Genomic DNA, 21,810 nt, shown 5'->3' on the forward strand with positions numbered 1-21,810 from the left:
TTTTCTGAGGAAGAGAAGAAATTCTGCCTTTGGACAGCAGCTTCTGCCTATGCCCATGGAATTTAGACCTGTATATAATCTTTCATTCCTGATGCCCTGCCCTACAGACTTACTTAGCCAGCCCCCTCAATTGTGTAGGCCAGTTCCTTGAAATACATAAATCTTTGTAATAAATCCTACTGGTTTTTGCTTTTTTGATTGAACTTTTACTGATAGACTAGCTAAACCCTGCCCAAATTCCTGATTCATAGAATCATGAAATTAATAGATAAATGTTGTTTTAAGCCACTGCAATTTGGAATAGTTTTCTACAACGCAGGTGATAACCAAAACAATAATTAATAGGTTAAGTTGTCACATCCTTAATTTTTAAAAATAAATTTAGTATCTTAACTATTACTAGTTTTTACTTTTCCATACAAGTTTTAAAATCAACTTTTACAGTTTCTTTGCAAACTCTATCGGTATGTTGGTGGGAATTGAATTACATCTGTAGACCAATTTTAGGTGAATGACATGGTTATGATATTGAATCTTCTTATACATCTATTTATTTCTTTGTTTATTTAATTCTTAAAGTTACTCAATAATGTTTTAAAATCTCCTCCAAATGGTCTTATATATTTTTGCCATATTTTCTAGATACTGTATATCTTTAATGTTATTATATGTAAGTAATTTACTAAAATGAAAATTTCTCGTTGTTGCTGTGGGTGGGGAATGGTTTTATATACTGATCTTAAATTTCTGCTATCATGATATACTCTCTTCCCAGTTTTAATACTTTGCCTGAAGAATCTTTTAGGTTTTCATTTTCTGTCTTGTGTTTATCCCATCCCCTCGCCCCATGACTTTCCTTTAGAAACTCTAAGTGGAAGGTAGATGGAGACAAAAAGCTGAGCTCAGGTTTACCCACGGCCATATTATAGATATTGCGATTTGTAGCATATGTGCTTTTAGGATACTGATGTATGTTCTTCTGTTGGGCCTTTACAATTTAACCGTGTGCTTGAGAAAAATTTGAGTTAAAAAGAAAACATGTGGAAAGTGGAATAGTTACAGTATACTTAGAGGTCAAGATCCCAGCTTTGCCATTAACAAGCTATATGACCTTGGATAAATTACTTAACCTTTTTAGACTAGCTTTTCTCACCTGTAAAATGGGGATTAAAATAATCCTGCATCATAGGGTCTTAAGGACAAAGTGTAATGAGTGTATGCATGCAAAGATCTCATCACTTTGAAAGCTCAATAATCGCTCAGTAAGTGGTGGTTAATATGATTGTAAGCAAGTAACTATCTGTATTTAATTAAAAGTGTTTAATAAAGTATTTACATATAATTTTTCTATGATTGAATTTACATTTTATTGTGAGATGTTAACATTTTAATGGTATATTCTCACCTACATGCTTTGGGAGGGCTGGCCAAAAGCAGGTGAAATTGGTCTTTCATTACCTTTCCTTCTTTAGATTCCCTGTACTTCCTTTCAGTCATTTCCCTTTTATGTGTTCCATGTTCTCATGCAGAGACTCCTTCATAAAATTTATACTAAAGAATTTGTGATTTATGTGATGTCCATGGCAGATCATTTCTTCAAAGATTGCTAAATAAGTGTGTGTGTGTGTGTGTGTGTGTGTGTGTGTGTATCCCATGCAATATGCTTTTCTCAGAATTCGATGTTGACATGCCTTCATCAAGTGGTGGAGGGTATTTACTACCTCCCTTTGAAACTGGCTGGGCTTTTGTAAATGTCTTTATCAGTAGAATATGGTGAAGTGATGCAGATTAACTTCTGCAGCTAGATCATTGAATGCATTATGGCTTCTGCTTGGCTCTTCTCTGGACACTTGCCTTTGGAACCAGCCACCATGTTGTGAGGAAGCCCAGGCCACATAGAAAAGGTTTAACAGTTTCTTTGGGTCTTCATTTCGTTATGAAGTTTCCTGTCATATAAAACTTAAATACATTTGCATGCTTTTCTCTTGCTAATCTGTCTTTTGTTACAGGGATCTCAGTTGAGAACTTAAAAGGGTAGAAGAAAAGAGATATCTTTTCTTCCTCTACACCTGTTTATTTCTTGATGGTGTTTTTGATAAGCAGAATCTTTTAGTTTTGATTAAGACCAATTTTCCATTCAATCTTATACTGACAATAAGCAGTAGAAGGAAGGAAGACTAGGTAAATTTGTCAGCCTAATTTGCAAAGATGTCATTGCATGAAAGACCAAAGACAAGACCTTTGTGTTTGCTTTCTGTTATTTAATGTTTCCAAGAATAGATATATGATGTAACCATTCTTCAAAAATATGTTTGGAATCACAAAAGAACTCAGTTCTGCTTCTTAGTTTTGATGAAAAGTTTTTGTAAATAAAACTAGCATTTCTTTTAAAATGTGGATTTCCAAAATTATACCCTTAGTGACTTTTCAAAATTAGGAGTACAGCAAGCTGAGAGAAAAAAAAAAACACCTCAAAGAAAACAACATTTTGGAACTGAACTAAAAATATATATGTAAAGTAAAATTAAAGTGAAAAATCAAGGATTTTAAGAAATTCTTCCCCAGGGAAGTGTGAGTGTGTGTGTGTGTGTGTGTGTGTGTGTCTTTCCATGTGTGTCCGTGTGTGTGTGTGTGTTTGCATTTGAACAGGAATCATCCTGGCACTGTTTTTCCTTTCAAATTGTCCTAACCTTCAGACAACAGAGAACCAGTAAAATATGCCTGCGTGACTCTTTCTAAAGCCAACTCTTAAAGGAAAACATTAAAGAAAAAAAAAGTCTTAATTTGGATTTGTCTCTTTCCATGGTTATGCACTTGTCTCTTAATCAGACCAGTGTCTCCCATGGTTTTATTTCATGATTAAGAATACACAAGTTATCATATGTGGACTTTGTGTTAAAGAAAGGGTTATCATCTTGGAGCAAAACTCTTCTGGTCTGACTATAATAATGTCAGGTTAGGCTTACAATTCAAAAATGATTATTTGAATGAGGTTTTAGGTGTTTTCCCTCTTGACTGCTTTACAGTATTTAAAGCCTGAAACCAGTATCTCTGTTCTAATAACAAGGTTATGCCAAAGGTGGGGAAGAAAACAAGACCCAAGCAAGGAGTTAATAGCAAATACCACGGGCATCTTTAGTGGGAATATTCAGATTTGATCTTACTTATACATGCATTAAATGGTTCATCTGCATTTTCTGTTGAGTGTCAGAGCAGCACATAATTAAGAGAAATTGTAATTGCAGAGTACCCCATCATAGCTTAATAATTTTCTTATGCTTTGTTTAATGTTATTTAAAATCTTTCATTCTGTGGAAAGGGTCATGCTCCCGTTCAAGGAGGGCTAGCTGCGTCTAAAGACAGGTTTCAAAATTATAGGGGGTTGTTTTTATGTAGTTATCATAAATTAGTAAATAATTATTAGCTGGTTATCTAATAAAAGGAGAGTAGATTATAATAATTTATGCAGTTGGAAAAAGGGAAACCTGCTGAGAGAAAGAAACAAAACGAGATTTTTTTTTTCTTATTTTTCATCTGTATCACTGCTATCTGCTGCTGTAAGTACCTTTCCATCTGTATTTGGCCTGAAAAATTAAAGAAAAGCACGAAGCAGTCATAAAGGAGATTTAAACAGAAAGACAGGAAGATGTCTCTTAGGGACTGAATTGTCTTCCCTCAAAATCCATATGTTGAAGCTCTAATCCCCAATGCAGCTGTATTGGAGATAGAGCCTTTAAGGAGTTAATTAAGGTTAAATGAGGTCATAATGGTGGGGCCCTAATCAAATACGACTGGTATCCTTATAAGGAGTAGAAGAGATACCAGAAGTACACCTACAAAGAGGAAAGGCCATGTGAGGAGAGGACATAGTGAAAAGGCGGCCATCTACAAGTCAGGAAGAGAAGTCTCACCAGAAACCAGCCTTGCTGATACCTCGATCCTAGCCTAGCAGTCTCCAGAGCTGGGAGAAAATATATTTCTGCTGTTTAAGCCACACAGTCTGTGGTATTCTGTTATGGTGGCCCAAGCCCACTAATACGAGAGCTGAGTAGGGCTATCCCCAGAAGTTTTAACATCAACTCTGTAAATTAGTATAAATTAAATCTGTGTCAGCTGGACAAAGACAACCTTGCTTTACCTTTACATTTATAAGTAATTATTGTTACTCAAATATGTATCAACATTTAAAACAAACAAACCAATACATACATACACACATACATACATATATACATAAGAAAGACATACGATACCATCTAACATACTACCCTCGTCCAAAATGCTAGAGGTTCAGTAGCCTGGAATTTATTATATTCCATTTAAAGATATTCCTGTTGCTTTAGCATGAAACTCTGACGCTGTGCCGAGTTGTTGAGTGAGCACTGATTTTCCCAAGTGGGATGGATTGAGCATCTCATGATTGGTAATTTGGATCTCTGAATACCATTGCTCCATTGCTTTACAGTATGCTTGGCTTATTGATCAGTGGTGTCTAGCTAGCTACTGGATTGCTTGTCTGTTGTTATCAGGTAGCAAATTGCAGGTATCTCAGTAACAAAATCTGTGTCTCTGTTTACAGTGATGTTCAAAATCTAATTACCCTTATCTTTATGAAGACAGAGATTTCAAATCTGAAATTTTAATTCATCTGGGGAGAATTATCAAATGCAATTTGGACATTTGTTGCTCCTTTATCCTAGGATGGCTGAGGTACTATCTAGGTGTCGTTAACTCTAAGTGTTTTCTTTCAGGTATACTTACATGCAGGCAGTTATAGGCTGCTAGCATGATATTAGAAACCCGCCAGTGAAGGAGGTGTTATCTCATGCCTCATAAGGGTGCATAAATTCTAACATTTATGCAGCTATTCTGGCTTGTCCTTGGGAAAGGTAATTTTATCTCCCTGAAGGTAAGAGTATTTTGTAAGGACTTTGGATTTTTAGAAATGTTAGGGAATAATGACAGTCGGTGACACTAATTAACTTACATAGTTAATCAAGTGTTAGACCTAAAGGCTGGGAAAGGAGATAGGTAAACACCACAGTTTACAAATGGTTAATCCTTTATTGCTGCTTCTTTTAGGTTGTGCCTGGAAAGAGCTCTGGAATTCATGTCATTCAGATAAGGCTGTGAAAAGAAGGATATTTAATAAGACAGAGAGACTCGGCTTTGAATTCCAGCTCTGCCTTTGACTGTTTCTCTTGGACATTTCATATAACCTCTTTAAACTCAATTTCCTCATGTAATCCCAATCACCACGCAGTGTATTATTAAGGATGAAATGGGACAACCCAGGTTTAGTACACAGCAAGTGTAAAAAGTGCTCCACAAGTGTTCATTCCCTCTGTGTTTCTGTAGAATCTACAAGACATCCTCTGACTTCACTTTGTCCTCGGTAGTCACAGAAGTGGTGACAGGGCAGGATTTCATCCTTGCTATTGGAAAGAAGGTCCAGAGCAATGTCTTCAAAGCCAATGTGAGGGCTGTGCTGGGAGAGCACTCCCTTCCGGGCTCCTGTTAGCAACAATTTCTTCTTACTCTTCTATAAGTAACGTTCCAGCTGAGTCATGGTGAGCCGTTTCTCTGATCAGGCTTATACAACAAATATTTGTAATGGAGGTAGGGGGATGGATGACTGACGTACTAGGTTCTAAAACATTCTAGCTAGTAAGGTGCACATTTTTGTTTTGTTATTTCCCTCATTTTCTGACTCTGCTTTTCCCTAAGATTCCTAGACAGATAATGTGTGCATGTACATAAGGATATACACACACACAAACACATGTGTGTATATATATATATGCCATTTAATTTAATTAAACATTTATAAAAGCTAACATAAACTGCTGTAAATTACCATGATTATGCACACCTTTTTGTCTCCATCAGAGGCTGACTTATAACCAACCTAGAATTTTCTGTGGCCTTTAATTCCATTGCTAACAATTCTCCACTGCCATATTCCTGCTCCCTTCTTAATGATTACCCCACAGTTCCCTGAAAACCTGAATACTCCAGCCCTCCTGCTCTCTGACGTCACTGTAAAACTTGCTGGCTCTTTCTTTTCTTGGCTCCTGACTGTGGGCATCCTATTACAAAGTTTTAGCACACTCTTGTTCTCAAAAGGCCTACCTTTTAAATCTCTCATGACTTGTCCACGTACTTGTTTTGAGTCTTAAGTTAACCCATATTCCTAATTGCTATACCCATATTCCTGACTGCTTGCAGGGCATCTCAGATTCTTCAAATGTAAAACCAAACCCATCTTATTGCAATGCCCTCCTCATTTCTAGTCTCTATTTCTTTCCCATAACATATTCACAAAAATGTCTTTGGCTTTTTAAATTTTTAATTTATCTTTTATTTTCTTCTCTTGTTTATTAATAGCACTAGTCATTACCTGAAAACCTTGGAGATTTATATTAGAGCGATTCCATATATCATATCCAATTTTTGATTCTTACTTCAAATACCTTCCTAGGATTAAAAGTTCAATACCTCAGTTTTTAAGGCTAAATTACTGTATTTACCTCTTCGTGGACTCTCTGTTCACTCAAATCTGTTTAGCAATTATCCATACAACTCCTTCAGGTTTTTTTAAGATATACTGTCTAATATTGTCATGCTGTTATATACCTGTTCTCCAAAACTGGGTGCTAAACTCTTCAGTGGCATTGCTTATGACCCAGTGGACCAAGGTTCCTCAAATCTAGTGATACTCTGCATCCAAAACAGGGCATTTTCTGCTGCTTCGCTCACATAGGAGATAACTATGCCACCTTTCTTTATATTTTTGAGTTGGGCTGGTCTCAAAGTATTGTTAATTAAATAATAAATCTCATCAATGCTATGTGATCTGCTGACTAAATTCAGTGTGTGGCTACTTTAGTCAGTTATTTTATGTATTTTACATCCCAGTCAATTTTACATATTTTTATTTTCTCATATTTAATATATCTTACATGCTAATTAATAAGAAATATCATACCTAGTTTATTTATCATATCTAGTTTATCCTTGTAACATGTCTAGCATAGAAGTGGGCTTGTAACTTGAGATCAAAATGTCAAAGCAATATTCTGTTAGCTAGACTGTTCGGCAAGTTGGGTTTTTGCTCAATACCTAAATGAGAAATTAACACAATTTGCTTCTTTTTTTCGTATCAGTAGCATTCTCGAAGCCAGACATACAGTAGGAACTCTATCAAAGTTTGTTGAATAAATGAGTAAATGAGTGAAGAAACAAATTCAAATCAAATAATCAGAATAAGCGTAACTGATGTTCTTCAACAAATCACTTTAACAACAAGGTAATTTTCCCACCTGTGGATGAGTTTCTGGAGTTAAATTCAATCATAAAGAGAAATTACATTCACTTGAGAATAAATGAACCTTTCTCATATATGTTAGTATGAACTTTCACTGTCATCAGTTTCACAGAAACATCCATGGGCAATTTTAACATCCTTAATATTTTAAAGATTATGCTCTCTGCATAGTACTGGCCATTAGGATCAACTACACAACCTATAAGTGGTAGGGGTCATGTTGCCTTTTAAAGCTACAGCAGTCATTTTTGTGGAAGAATCATCTTCTAACCTGCAATGGTATTCCTCACTATTAATGCCAATGCTGAGAATTACACCAGGCATAATCATGAGCCACTGGTTGTACTGTATGCAACATTCTTTCTTACTTGCCCAACTGAATTGCAAAGTGCATCTTGATCAAGATGCCTATTATACATGTAATGCTTACATCTGCAGATTTTACTTTGCCTGTATCCCTAGTACTTTAGGTGTGTCAGTTCAACTTTCACACACTCATATCTGCATTAGTCCCACTCATCTTTTGCTTCAGTTTATTAAATGGCTATCGTAAAATATAAAACACAGGTGAGAAAAAATGAGATATAATTTTACATATAACTGTAGAATTAATTTCATTTCCTTAATACTAGGAGCCAACATATGAGGTAAAGTTGTGGAAAGTATGTGAAACATCTGTGCCTATGTTTAGGAAATTAATTTCAATTGAGGTTATTTTCCAGTGCTTTGGGGACAATTACTTGCTTCCGATTTTACTTCCTCTCATCTTCAAGCTTTGTTTACCTCATCCCCCACATTAGAGCAGATTTGTGTCATTTTTATTTTCATTCTCATCTAATATATACTTGTAATTATAATCTTCCCCCATATAAGAATTATTTTCATTTTCAACTTTTTTTTGGAGGAGGTATTTTTCTTCAGTAATCGTAACGGAAGGGCTTTCAAATTTAAGATTCTCTAATACTTTCTAATTCTATTTCATCCATTCTTAAGAAACTAAATTCACCTTTGTTGTCAGTAAAGTTACCATGTTGCCAAGGGCCTACTATTTGACCCCTAATTTATATGCATTATCTCATTTATTTTTCTCATTTAGTTCTAGGTATTATTATCTAACTTTATAAATGAGTAAAAGCAAGACTCAGGAAAGCTGTATAGCTTGTCTTAAGTAAAGCAGTCAGAGTCTCTCCAGGTCTGATTCCAAAATTCCCTGCTTTTAAAACTATTCCAGCATTTCATAGATGCCTACAGAAATAGACAAATTCCAGCATTTCATAGATGCCTACAGTTGTTCTTAAATGTTTGGCAAGATTCCATGCCAAGTTTAATAAGTTTGACTCACTGCTGCCATGTGTTAACTCTTGTAGAAGATAAAGATTTCAAAAAACATTGACTTTCTTTAGTAGTTTCAATCTTTTGATGTGTTTTACCAGGTAGTTTAATTATGGTGGCCGCTGTCTCTGAGTAGTTAGTTGGGCAGTGTCTGGGAAAAGAACAGAATCAACTACCACAATGACATCCATGAATCCAGATCTTAGGAAATTGCACTACTGGTATGTAAAATAAGGCCAAAATTCATTAATTATTGTTATTTATAAATAACGTTGGCATGAGTTAGCCAATGGACAAGAGACCTTGTTATTGGGTTCTTATAAAGGATAACATTGATAGGATCTTTGCAAATATAATCTTAGAGAATTATAGGTGTTCCATAGACTTACAACACTGAAAAAGATCTTTAAAGCCATCTCTGAGTTCTAAAAGAACATGCTTTACCTCAGATGTAAAATGGGAATTTTATTTGTGTTCTAAAGATAATCAGCATAGTGACTAGGAGGGGAACATTCTGGCAGATGAGTAAAGAAATCCTTGGTGTTATGTTCTGGTTAAGAGCACCCAGGTACCATTTAGTAGTTTTGACCAAAAAAAAAAAATACGGAAGTCAAATATAATTGTCATAGTACAAGTGAAGTATGTTTTGGCCCATCAGTATTCTTAGAAGATTTATTGCAAATGAGAAGGTATGTGAACTGATTCTGTGCTAAGTGTTACTCAGTGAGTACCTATGAAGCAATTATTTTTATCCGAAATGAGGTTGACTTGTACTATGTAGTCATGAATCTTTCTCAAACAATAAAATAAGAACCCTACTAACATTCACACTCTTGTCTGGGAGCTCAATATGAACTCTTGAGATTCTTTTCAGATTTAGTAAACTGATAAATCCTTATGCTTCTATGAATGAAAATGACAAGATTGGTGTTTTAAAGAAGGTTGTCAGAACATAAAGATATGTGTGTGTCTATGCACATATGTATGTGTATGTGTAGGTATATATGTGTGTATGTGTGTGTATAATGTGTTCTCTCTTCTTTAAAAAATCATCAGGAAATATTACTCATTTTTGAGCACATGCCAAGAACAAAAATCCTACCTAAAAGGAATAGTTTTCTTTTTTCCAGACAGTAAAAGTTAGTGTCTGACAATAAGGACTGTAATAGAATTGCTTTCTCCAACAGAATTATAGCATAATTACTGAGGGGCCATAATATATTTTATACTGCTCTGTTAGAACTTTCTACTATTTTTTATCCTTTAGAAGATTTTACTACACTGAACTCAGAACAGAGGTCACAGTCCACACATCTGACAAATAAGTAAAAAAGTAATAACCCTAAATAGAAAATGCTTATAACTACATTCCACAGAGTTAATGCCCTACCACCTTTAACCCTTACTTTAGTTATGCTAATTCATCACCTAACCCATTCAAGGTTTAATTAAATAAAGAATTCAGTAGTGTACAGTGCAAAGCTACCTTCTCCCATAAAAAATGTGTTTATATTTAGTTATAGGCTCATAGACTCTTCTGGATCTTTATATTTCCTACTCTTTTCATAGAAGCAAAGTGAATAAATATACCTATCCCATCTAAGTATTTGTAGTTGAATAGAAGTATGCTTAGTATTAAAAACAATTGATTATATATCTCAAGCAAAATTTTACTTTATAGAGCCTTTTGCCATCCAGTGAAAAGAGAAAAATGCCATTATAAAGAATTAATTATATGACCCAGCAATCCCACTACTGGGCATATACCCTGAGAAAACCATAATTCAAAAAGAGTCATGTACCACAATGTTCACTGCAGCTCTATTTACAATAGCCAGGACATGGAAGCAACCTAAGTGTCCATCGACAGATGAATGGATAAAGAAGATGTGGCACATATATACAATGCAGTATTACTCAGCCATAAAAAGAAACGAAATTGAGTTATTTGTAATGAGGTGGATGGACCTAGAGTCTGTCATACAGAGTGAAGTAAGTCAGAAAGAGAAAAACAAATACCGTATGCTAATGCATATATATGGAATCTAAAAAAAAAAAAAAAAGGTTCTGATGAACCTAGGGGCAGGACGGGAATAAAGACGCAGACCTACTACTAGAGAATGGACTTGAGGCCACGGGGAGGGGGAAGGGTAAGCTGGGACAAAGTGAGAGTGGCATGGACATATATACACTACCGAATGTAAAACTGATAGCTAGTGGGAAGCAGCTGCATAGCACAGGGAGATCAGCTCGGTGCTTTGTGACCACCTAGAGGGGTGGGATAGGGAGGGAGGGAGACGCAAGAAGGAAGAGATATGGGAATATATGTATATGTATAGCTGATTCACCTTGTTAAAAAGCAGAAGCTAACACACCATTGTAAAGCAATTATACTCCAATAAAGATGTTAACCACCCCCCCCAAAAAAGAATTAATTACATCTTTATATCTCTAAGTAAATGCTTTCAGGAAAAGTTAAAAATACTAGTGATTAAAAAATTAAATATTTGTACTTCAACATTGTTTCTTTTCTGAAAAATCATTTCTATGTTCACTGTCCTATGTATCTAAATTGGAATGGTTTGGTTTGCACTATCTTTAGTGGGAGTTTAAAACTTAAGTGTGGGTAAAAGGCTATGTGGATATTTATTATACCAGAAAATTTATAACTCAAACTTGTGGGAATTATTATTATTATTTTATTTTAAATTAATTTATTTATGTATTAGCTATGTTGGGTCTTTCTTGCTGCGCGTGGGCTTTCTGTAGCTGCGGCGAGCTGGGGCTACTCTTCGTTGCAGTGCGCGGGCTTCTCATTGTGGTGGCTTCTCTTGTTGCAGAGCATGGGCTCTAGGTGCACAGGCTTCAGTAGTTGTGGCACGCAGGCTCATTAGTTGTGGCACACGGGCTTAGTTGCTCCGCGGCATGTGGGATCTTTCTGGACCAGGGCTCAAACCCGTGTCCCCTGCATTGGCGGGTGGATTCTTAATCACTGTGCCACCAGGGAAGCCCAGACTTGTGGGAATTATTAAACTTTGGGCTGTTATTTTATGCTTTTGGAAGTTCTTAATCTCCTTTGTCTTCTGGCTTCTGTAACTGTGTGACATAAATTCCAATTTCCAAACAAGTTAATAAGCAAAATGTATTCTTATATTCTAAAAGCTCTCTGTTCATTAACTATTTAATAGTAGAGACATCACTCATCTATGTTCCCACAACTAGTGTTAAACTTATATTGTTTTCATAATTTTGTGTTGAGTAAGGAGGGGTTTGAAATTATTTTCAAGAATAAGACACAAATTCTACCATTCTAACACAACTTGATAACTATTACTCATACCTTCAAATTTGTTTAACTGTGTATTACATTATGATGCTAATTTTATGAAATAGCCTATGTAAAATGAATATATTTACCTAACATATATGTTCAGTTTATAAAGGTTAGTAAATAAAACCAGAGGCACCACTGCTTATCTTCAAATACCAGTGTAACCACCACTGCTGCCCCACCTTTCATTCTAGAACTGGTCACTATGCTGAAGTTTCTGGTTATCTTTCCCTCAGATCTCTTTATAATTTTACTTACACGGATGTATTAGGTATTTACACATTTAGAAAGGTTATGTTTCTTTATGTAGCAACACTATTTATCCCTAGTTGCGCATTTTTGTCTTGAAGCCCATGTTTAAGATTTTTATGTAGCTATACCAGCTCGAGCTTGCTCTAGGCATTTTCCATTATGCCTCTACCTTTTTTCTCATCTCTCTATGCTCTTTTTACAACTATACCTCTTGTGTATGGCATGTAACTGGATTTTGTTTTAATAAGGCTTTTCTGACATTTTAAATTGTAAATTTTAGTTTATTTACTTTGATTACAGATATGCTTGCATTTGTTCTAATATTTTGTTTTGTTTTGTTTTGTTTTTTGTCTAGATTTTTCTGTATTCATTTTCCCCCTGTATTTCATTTGCCTTCTTTTGGATTGACTTTTGAATTATATTTCATTTTCCTTTTTTGCTCCATTAGTGCTTTGGAAGTTATGTACTTGATTGTTATTCCTTTAGTAGTTATTTCAGAAATTTCAACAGGTTTATTTAACTTAGAATTAGAAATAGTTAATCTATATTTAGTGAATAAATTCCCCGAAGTAAGATTCTAAAATCAAGGAATATGAGTGCTTTCATGGCTTCAAAAAATATACTGCTAAATTGTCATCCAAAATTGTTGTGAATGTATGCTACCACTGGCAATGCATAAATGTATTTTTTTCACATTCTTACAAATGTTGAGTATTGTGATTATTTATTTATATGTTTGTTTTTTATGCTAATTTGATTGCAGAGAGGTTTTCTTTATTGTTGGTATTTCTATACATTGCCTAACTAATATTTTCATGTGTGAGTTATATTTTGCCAATTTAGCTATTTAATTACCAAATTTTATGTGCTCATTATAAAATGAATCATTTATTTGAGACTGGTATTTTTCATTGTCTATGTAACAGTCTTGTGTTTGTTGGTTAATTTATCTTATAAATTTTCTACATCACTGTGATCATACTTCTATTATAGAATATACTATTTAAACAGATATTTGTTTATTTCTTTATCTCCCCCAGATTGGAGCAATATTATATTCAAATCTCTACTTACATTACCTGACAGGATGTTCATGAGGGTAATCCTAAATGCCAGATACAGAGGTCCTTTTTTCTAAGCTGACAATGCTATCTTTAAGTGTATAAATCATGCCAGATTGTTATTATATTTCAAGGATAGCCTCCAAAGGGAACAGAAGGGAATGTATTTTTCCCAGTCAATTTGTCATATTTAACTAGAAGTTGAGCGCTTCATTTTAACATTTTTTGTGCTATAACATGTTGCTTTACTGAATGAACTTGAGGATGGAGGAAGATTGCATATGTTCCTTCCATCTCCTGAGTTTTTCTGTAATTTGACAGTTGCTACTTAAATGTTCATTTCCATTAAATTCAATCATGTATACAAGAAGTTTATACCAAATAACAGCTACTATAATAAGTATTAGGAATTAAAAGTTAATTAAGATACTGTTCTATATCTCTTTATAATTATTTGTAGTTGATTCTGGAAATGTCTATTTCTATTTAGTTACCTCATTGATTTATTGAGATATGACTACATAACAGTACTGGGGTGAGCCTACTTTTGACACTTTTTTGTTTATGTATATACGTGTGTGTGTATGTATGTATATTTTTAAATAACATTTTTTTCTTTGCATGCCTTTTGTTTTTATCTTATTCTTAATTTCAGCTCTTTTGAGGATTAATTGACACATAAAATTGTAAGTATTTAAAGTGTAAATCATGGTGATTTGATGTATGTATACATTGTGAAAGCAACCCCCCCTTTTAGGTAATTAACACATTCATCACCTCACATATTTATCTTTTTTTGTGTGAGAACATTTACGTTCTACTCTCTTAGCAACTTTCAGTTACACAGTACAGTACTGTCAACTATAATCACCATGTTTTACATTAGATCCTCAGACCTTATTCCTTATAACTGAAAGTTGGTACACTTTTGCCAATCTCTCCAACTTTCACCCACCCTTCAGTCCCTGACAAAACCACTTTTCTATTCTATGAATCTGACTTTTAAAAAAATTTTCTTTTAGATTCCACATGTAAGTGCTACATGCAGTATTTGTCTTCCTCTGTCTGGTTTAGTATTTCACTTAGCATGGGGCCCTCAAGGTCCATCCACATTGTTGCAAATGGCAGGATTTTCTTCTTTCTCATGGCTGAATAATATTCCATTGTGTGTGTGTGTCTGTGTGTGTATCGCATCTTTATCTATTCATCTGTTGACGGACATTTGGGTTGTTTCCATATCTTGGTTGTTGTGAATAATGCTGCAATGAATATGGAAGTACAGATATCTCTTCAAGATTCTGTTTTCATTTGCATTAGATATGTACCGAGAAGTGGGCTTGCAGAATCAGATGGTAGTTCCTTTTTTAAGTTTTTGAAGAACTTCCATACTGCTTTCCAATTTACATTCTCACCAAAGTGCATAAGGGTTCCCTTTTCTCCACATCCTCAGCAATACTTATCTCTTGTCTTTTTAAAAAATTTTTATTGGAGTATAGTTGATTTACAATGTGTTAGTTTCTGCTCTACAGCAAAGTGAATCAGTTATACATATACATATATCCACTCTTTTTTAGATTCTTTTCCCATACAGGCCATTACAGAGTATTCCCTGTGCTATACAGTAGGTCCTCATTAGATATCTGTTTTATATACAGTAGTGTATATATGTCAGTCGCAATCTCCCAATTTATCCTTCCCCAACCTTACCCACTAGTAGCCATAAGTTTGTTTTGTACATCTGTGACTCTATTTTTGTTTTGTAGATAAGTTCATTTGTATCCTTTTTTAACTTCTATATATAAGTGATATCATATGATATTTGTCTTTCTCTGTCTGACTTACTTCACTCAGTATGATAATCTCTAGGTCCATGCATGTTGGTACAGATGGCATTATTTTGTTCTTTTTCTATGGCTGAGTAATATTCCATTGTATATATGTACCACATCATCTTTAACCATTCCTCTACTGATAGACATTTAGGTTGCTTCCATGTCCTGGCTATTGTAAATAGTGCTGCAGTGAACATTGGGGTGCATGTATCTTTTTGAACTATGGTTTTCTCAGGGTATATGCCCAGTAGTAGGATTGCTGGATCATATGGTAGCTCTGTTGTTAGTTTTTTAAAGGAACCTCTATACTGTTCTCCATAGTGGTTGTACCAATTTACATTCCCACCAGCAGTGCAGAAGGGTTCCCTTTTCTCCACACACTCTCCAGCATTTATTGTTTGTAGATTTTTTGATGATGGTCATTCTGACTGCTGTGAGGTGATACCTCATCGTAATTTTGATTTGCATTCTCTAACAATTAGTGATGTTGAGCATCTTTTCATGTGCTTTTAAGCCATCTGTATGTTTTCTTTGGAGAAATATCTATTTAGATTTTCTGCCCATTTTTTGATTGGGTTGTTTGTTTTTTGATATATAGATGCATGAGCTGTTTGTAGATTTTGGAGATTAATCCCTTGTCGGTTGCTATCTCTTGTCTTTTTGTTGATAGCTATTCTAACAGTTGTGCAGTGATATCTCAGTGTGATTTTAACTTTATAGTTATTTTTAATAAAGCAGTAAGGACCCATGAAATCACCACTTCAAATAAAAACTAAGGTATTGACTATAATCTACTTTTAACCACCTGATTTTGCCCTCTCATCAATGCATCCCCCTTTCCCCCTCACTAAAGGTAACCATCATCCTGAATCCTCTGTTCTTTATTCCCTGTTTAAAGTTTGTAGTTATATTTCATCACTGTGTATTACTAAAAATTGTGTTTGTGTGTGTGTTTGTATGTTAAACTAAAAGGGCTCTGAGGTAAAATAAAGGAACAGATTGTCAAATAAAACTCAGACAAATCTAAAATCTTACGAAGTGTCAAATTTACTACTAAAATAAAAAATACAAGCAATCAAGTGGTTTGTGAGAAATACGGGATAGGAGAAGTCTGCTATATTCAGTGGACTCTGTAGGTTCTTACTTTCTGCATTGGATACACGCTGAGGTATCTAATGAGGTTCAAGGGTCACCTCACACAACTGAGAGCATTTAAGTTATGAAACATATCCGGTTTATACCTTGGGGTATATGTGATGTTCTCCAGGGAGACATGACTCATAAATCTGTAGATTTTAGGTGTGTTTACATTAGGCAACCTTAAATCAGGGCATCCTACTCAAAGAACACCAAAGGTAAAGATTCTTTTCCTTGAAGACACTATTGATCTGTTTGCCTGGAGATCCAGTTATGTTTACAAGGAAATTATTTTGGAGCATCTGCCTTATTTTTATTTTCCCCAGGAGCAACCCTCCCCACCCCACTGAAAATCGGGGAAGAAATTTATTACAGTGGCTCTACCTCTCTCCTATCTGTGATCAGAAAACACCTATTTTGAGTTGTTGTTTGAGTAGGTGTTTTACGATATATATGACAACCCTGCTCACATTCAGCTTCTGGACATGTAGATAAGGACCTGAACTTAAGATTCCTGACACAAGTTCCCACTTTGCTTTTCGTGGGACACCTTTTAAAATAACCACTTAGCGTTGAGCCAGTGAAAAGTTAGTGAACTCCACCCCAGCTACCTTTGAAGTACTGGGTGCTTGCTCTCCTAATCTCTATCTCCTGCTCACTTGTGACGGGATGAAGGACTGCCCTTTCCCCAGTTCATTGTTCATACACACCCCCCCCAACACACACACGAATATACCCTGCCCCCTGTTTCTGAGATATATAAGTAGTAAATCTTGTGACTATATTTCCCTTGTGTTAGTGTATTAAAACTCCATCTTCAATCAAAACCACCCCAGGCTTTCCAGTTGCCCCAAATGGAAGTTTGGATGCTGAGCTGCTGTCTCCTTATGAGTGGTTTGTGCCACCTCAGTCAGAAGGTCATAATCATAAACTGCATATTCTTTTATTTTATTGAAGTATAGTTGACATACAACATCATATTAGTTTCGGGTGTACATCATAGTGATTCAATACTTACATACATTTCAAAATGTTCACCATGATAATTCTATTTTCCATCTGTCACCTTACAAAGTTATTACAATATTATTGACTATATTCCCTATGCTGTACATTATATCTCCTTAACTTATTTATTTTATAACTGGAAGTTTTACCTCTTAAACACCTTCACCTATTTCACCTGCCCCCCCCCAAGTCCCTGCTTTGTCAACCATCAGTTTGTTTTCTGTACCTATGGGTCTGTTTCTATTTCGTTTTTTTGTTTTTTGTTTTTTTTTAAACATCTTTATTGGAGTATAATTGCTTTACTATGGTGTGTTAGTTTCTGCTTTATAACAAAGTGAATCAGTTAACATATACATATGTACCCATATCTCTTCCCTCTTGCGTCTCCCTCCCTCCAACCCTCCCTATCCCACACCTCTAGGTGGTCACAAAGCGCCGAGCTGATCTCCCTGTGCTATGCAGCTGCTTCCCACTAGCTGTCTATTTTACGTTTGGTAGTGTAGATATGTCCATGCCACTCTCTCACTTTGTCCCAGCTTACCCTTCCCCCTCCCCGTATCCTCAAGTCCATTCTCTAGTAGGTCTGTGTCTTGATTCCCATCTTGCCCCTAGGTTCTTCATGACCATTTTTTTTTTTTTTTAGATTCCATATATATGTGTTAGCATACGGTATTTGTTTTTCTCTTTCTGACTTACTTCACTCTGTATGACAGACTCTAGGTCCATCCACCTCACTACAAATAACTCAATTTTGTTTCTTTTTATGGTTGAGTAATAGTCCATTGTATATATGAACCACTTCTTCTTTATCCATTCATCTGTTGATGGACACTTGGGTTGCTTCCATGTCCTGGCTATTGTAAATAGTGCCTCAGTGAACATTTTGGTACATGACTCTTTTTGAATTATGGTTTTCTCAGGGTATATGCCCAGTAGTGGGATTGCTGGGTCGTATGGTAGTTCTATTTCTAGTTTTTTAGGGAACCTCCATACTGTTCTCCATAGTGGCTGTATCAATTTACATTCCCACCAACAGTGCAAGAGGGTTCTCTTTTCTCCACACACTCTCCAGCATTTATTGTTTGTAGATTTTTTGATGATGGCCATTCTGACCAGTGTGAGATGATATCTCATTGTAGTTTTGATTTGCATTTCTCTAATGATTAGCTACGTTGAGCATTCTTTCATGTGTTTGTTGGCAATCTGTATGTCTTCTTTGGAGAAATGTCTATTTAGGTCTTCTGCCCATTTTTGGATTGGTTGTTTGTTTTTTTGATATTGAGCTACATGAGCTGCTTGTAAATTTTGGAGATTAATCCTTTGTCAGTTGCTCCATTTGCAAATATTTTCTCCCATTCTGAGGGTTGTCTTTTCGTCTTGTTTATGGATTCCTTTGCTGTGCAAAAGCTTTTAAGTTTCATTAGGTCCCATTTGTTTATTTTTGTTTTTATTTCCATTTCTCTAGGAGGTGGGTCAAAAAGAATCTTGCTGTGATTTATGTCATAGAGTGTTCTGCCTATGTTTTCCTCTAAGAGTTTGATAGTGTCTGGCCTTACATTTAGGTCTTTAATCCATTTTGAGTTTATTTTTGTGTATGGTGTTAGGGAGTGTTCTAATTTCATTCTTTTACATGTAGCTGTCCAGTTTTCCTAGCACCACTTATTGAAGAGGCTGTCTTTTCTCCACTGTATATTCTTGCCTCCTTTATCAAAGATAAAGTGACCATATGTGCGTGGGTTTATCTCTGGGCTTTCTATCCTGTTCCATTGATCTATATTTCTGTTTTTGTGCCAGTACCATACTTTTTGTTTGTTTTGGTTTTTAGGTTCCACATGTAAGTGAGATCATGCAGTAATTGCCTTTCTCTGTTTGACTTATTTCGCTTAGCGTAATACCCTCTAGATGCATCCATGCTGTCACAAATTACAAGATTTCATTCTTCTTTATGGCTGAATAGTATTCCGTTGTGTGTGTGTGTGTCTGTGTGTGTGTGTATATATATATATATATATATATATATATATATATATATATATATATATATATATGCCACATCTTCTATGTTATCCATTTATTTGTTGATGGATACTTAGGTTGTTTCTGTATTGTGGCTATTGTAAATAATGCTACAATAAACATAGGGGTGTAGATATCTTTTTGAGGTAGTTTTTTAATTTTCTTTGGATAAATACCCAGAAGCAGAATTGCTTAATCCAATGGTAGTTTTATTTTTAATTTTTTTGAGGAAACTCCATACTGTTTTGCAAAGTGGCAATGTTAACCATACATTCCAAAGAGAATGTTAACCAATTTACATTCTCACCAACTGTGCATAAGGATTATCTCTTCCCCACAGCCTCACCAACACTTGGTATTTGTTGTCTTTTTTTTTTTTTTAACTTTTAAATTCCATTTGTATTTTTTTTTGTTTTTTGTTTTTTGTTTTTTTAAGCTCATTCAATCAATCAAGAACTTTATTGCCCAGTCTATATCTTCTTGAAAGGCCATTTCACCTCTTCTCCACCTTATACTTTTTTTTTTTAACATCTTTATTGGAGTATAATTGCTTTACAATGGTGTGTTAGTTTCTGCTTTATAACAAAGTGAATCAGTTATACATATACATATGTTCCCATATCTCTTCCCTCTTGCATCTCCCTCCCTCCCACCTTCTCTATCCCACCCCTCTAGGTGGTCACAAAGCACCAAGCTGATCTCCCTGTTTGTTGTCTTTTTGATCATAGCTATTCTGACAGATGTGAGGTGGCATCTCACTGTGGTTTGAATTTGCATTTCCCTGATGATTGGTGATGTTGTGCATCACAAGCTTACATATAAGTCTTTAATCTAGTTTGAGTTTATTTTTGTGTATGGTGGAGAAAGTAGTCCAGTTTGGCTCTTTTGCATGTACTGTACACCATTTATTGAAAATGCTGTATTTTTCCTATTTTGTATTTTTGCCTCCTTTGTTGTAGAGTATTTGACCACATAAGTGTGGGTTTATTTCTGGACTCTCTATTCTGTTCCATTGATCTATCTATTCTGTGTCCATTTTGGTGCCAGTTGCTTTGATTACTGTAGCTTTGTAGTATAATTTGAAATCAGGGAATGTGATATCTCAGATTTATTCTTCATTTCAAATTCGTTTTGGCTATTTGGTTTTTGTGTGTGTGTGTGTGTGTTTCCATATAAATTTTAGAATTATTTGTTCTAGTTCTGTGAAAAATTCATTTGGTATTTTCATAGGGATTGCACTGAATATGTAGATTGCCTTGGGTAATATGATCATTTTAACAATATTAAATCTTCCAATCCATGAGCATGCTATATTTTACCATGTGTTTGTGTCATCTTCAGTTTCTTTCATCAGTGTCTTGTAGATTTGTGAGCACAAGTCTTTTGCCTCCTTGGTTAGATTTATTCCAGGTATTTTATTCTTTTTGATGAAATTGTAAATGGGATTATTTTCTTAATTTCTCTAATAGTTCTTTGCTAATGACAGAAAAGAAATAGATTTCTGTATATTAAGCTTGTATCCTGCAACTTTATTGAATTCATTTATTAAGTCTCATTGGTGGAGACTTTAGAGTTTTCTATATATAGTATCATGTCATCTGCAAATAGTGACAGTTTTACTTCTTCCCTTCCAATTTGAATGCCTTTTGTTTCTTTTTCTTGGCTGATTGCTGTGGCTAGGACTTACAATACCATGTGAAATAGAAGTGGCAAGTGTAGGAATCCTTGTCTTGTTCCTGACTTTAGTAAAAGCTTTCAGCTTTTCACCATTGAGTATGGTGTTAGCTGTGGGTTTTTCATAAATGGCCTTTAGTGTGTTGAGATATGTTCCCTATACAAACTTTGATGAGAATTTTTGTTTTTTATGAATGGATTTTGAATTTTGTCAAATGTTTTTGCTGTGTCTATGGAGATGATTACGTGATGTGTATCCTTCATTTTGTTAATGTGGTGTATCTCATTGATTGATGTGCAGGTATTGAACCATCCTCACATCCTTGGAATAAATCCCACTTGAAAATGTCATATGATCCTTTTTGTATATTGTCGAATTCATTTTGCTAATATTTTGTGAGGATTTTTGCAGCCTTATTCCTCACAGTTATTAGACTATAATAGTTCATTCATATTTAAAATAGTTATTGATGGGTATGTACTCATTGCTGTTTTGTTAATTGTTTTCTGGTTGTTTTTGTAGTTACTTTTGTTTCTTTCTTATTCTTTTGCTGTCTTCCCTTGTGATTCGATGACTGTTCTTTAGTGTTATGTTTGGATTTCTTTCTCTTCTTTGTGCGTGTATCTAATATAGGCTTTTGGTTTGTGGTTACCATGAGGTTCATATATACATATATATATATACACACATACATACATATATATATATGTTTATATATTGCATATATTATCTATAATAGTTATTATCTTAAGTTGATAATCTCTTAAGTCCAAACACATTTTAACAACCCTGCATTTTTACACCCTCCCATGTTTAATATTTTTACATCATATTTTACA

At 34.8% G+C, this 21,810-nt stretch overlaps 1 long non-coding RNA gene across 3 annotated transcripts in view; it reads left to right on the forward strand.

The window, feature by feature from the left end:
• Positions 1-21,810, forward strand: part of LOC309630062 — a 415,145-nt gene that overhangs the window by 275,128 nt on the left and 118,207 nt on the right. Inside the window, exon 4 of one of the 3 annotated variants that reach the window (XR_014245397.1) lies at positions 13,794-14,128. The exons of the other annotated variants lie outside the window; for them this stretch is intronic. This is a non-coding gene — a long non-coding RNA (uncharacterized lncRNA). Of the gene's footprint in view, positions 1-13,793; positions 14,129-21,810 lie in introns of those variants that run through there. 3 annotated transcript variants of the gene reach the window in all.

This window comes from Balaenoptera borealis (assembly GCF_965194805.1).
Source record: "Balaenoptera borealis genome assembly, chromosome: 5".
NCBI lineage: Eukaryota > Metazoa > Chordata > Mammalia > Artiodactyla > Balaenopteridae > Balaenoptera > Balaenoptera borealis.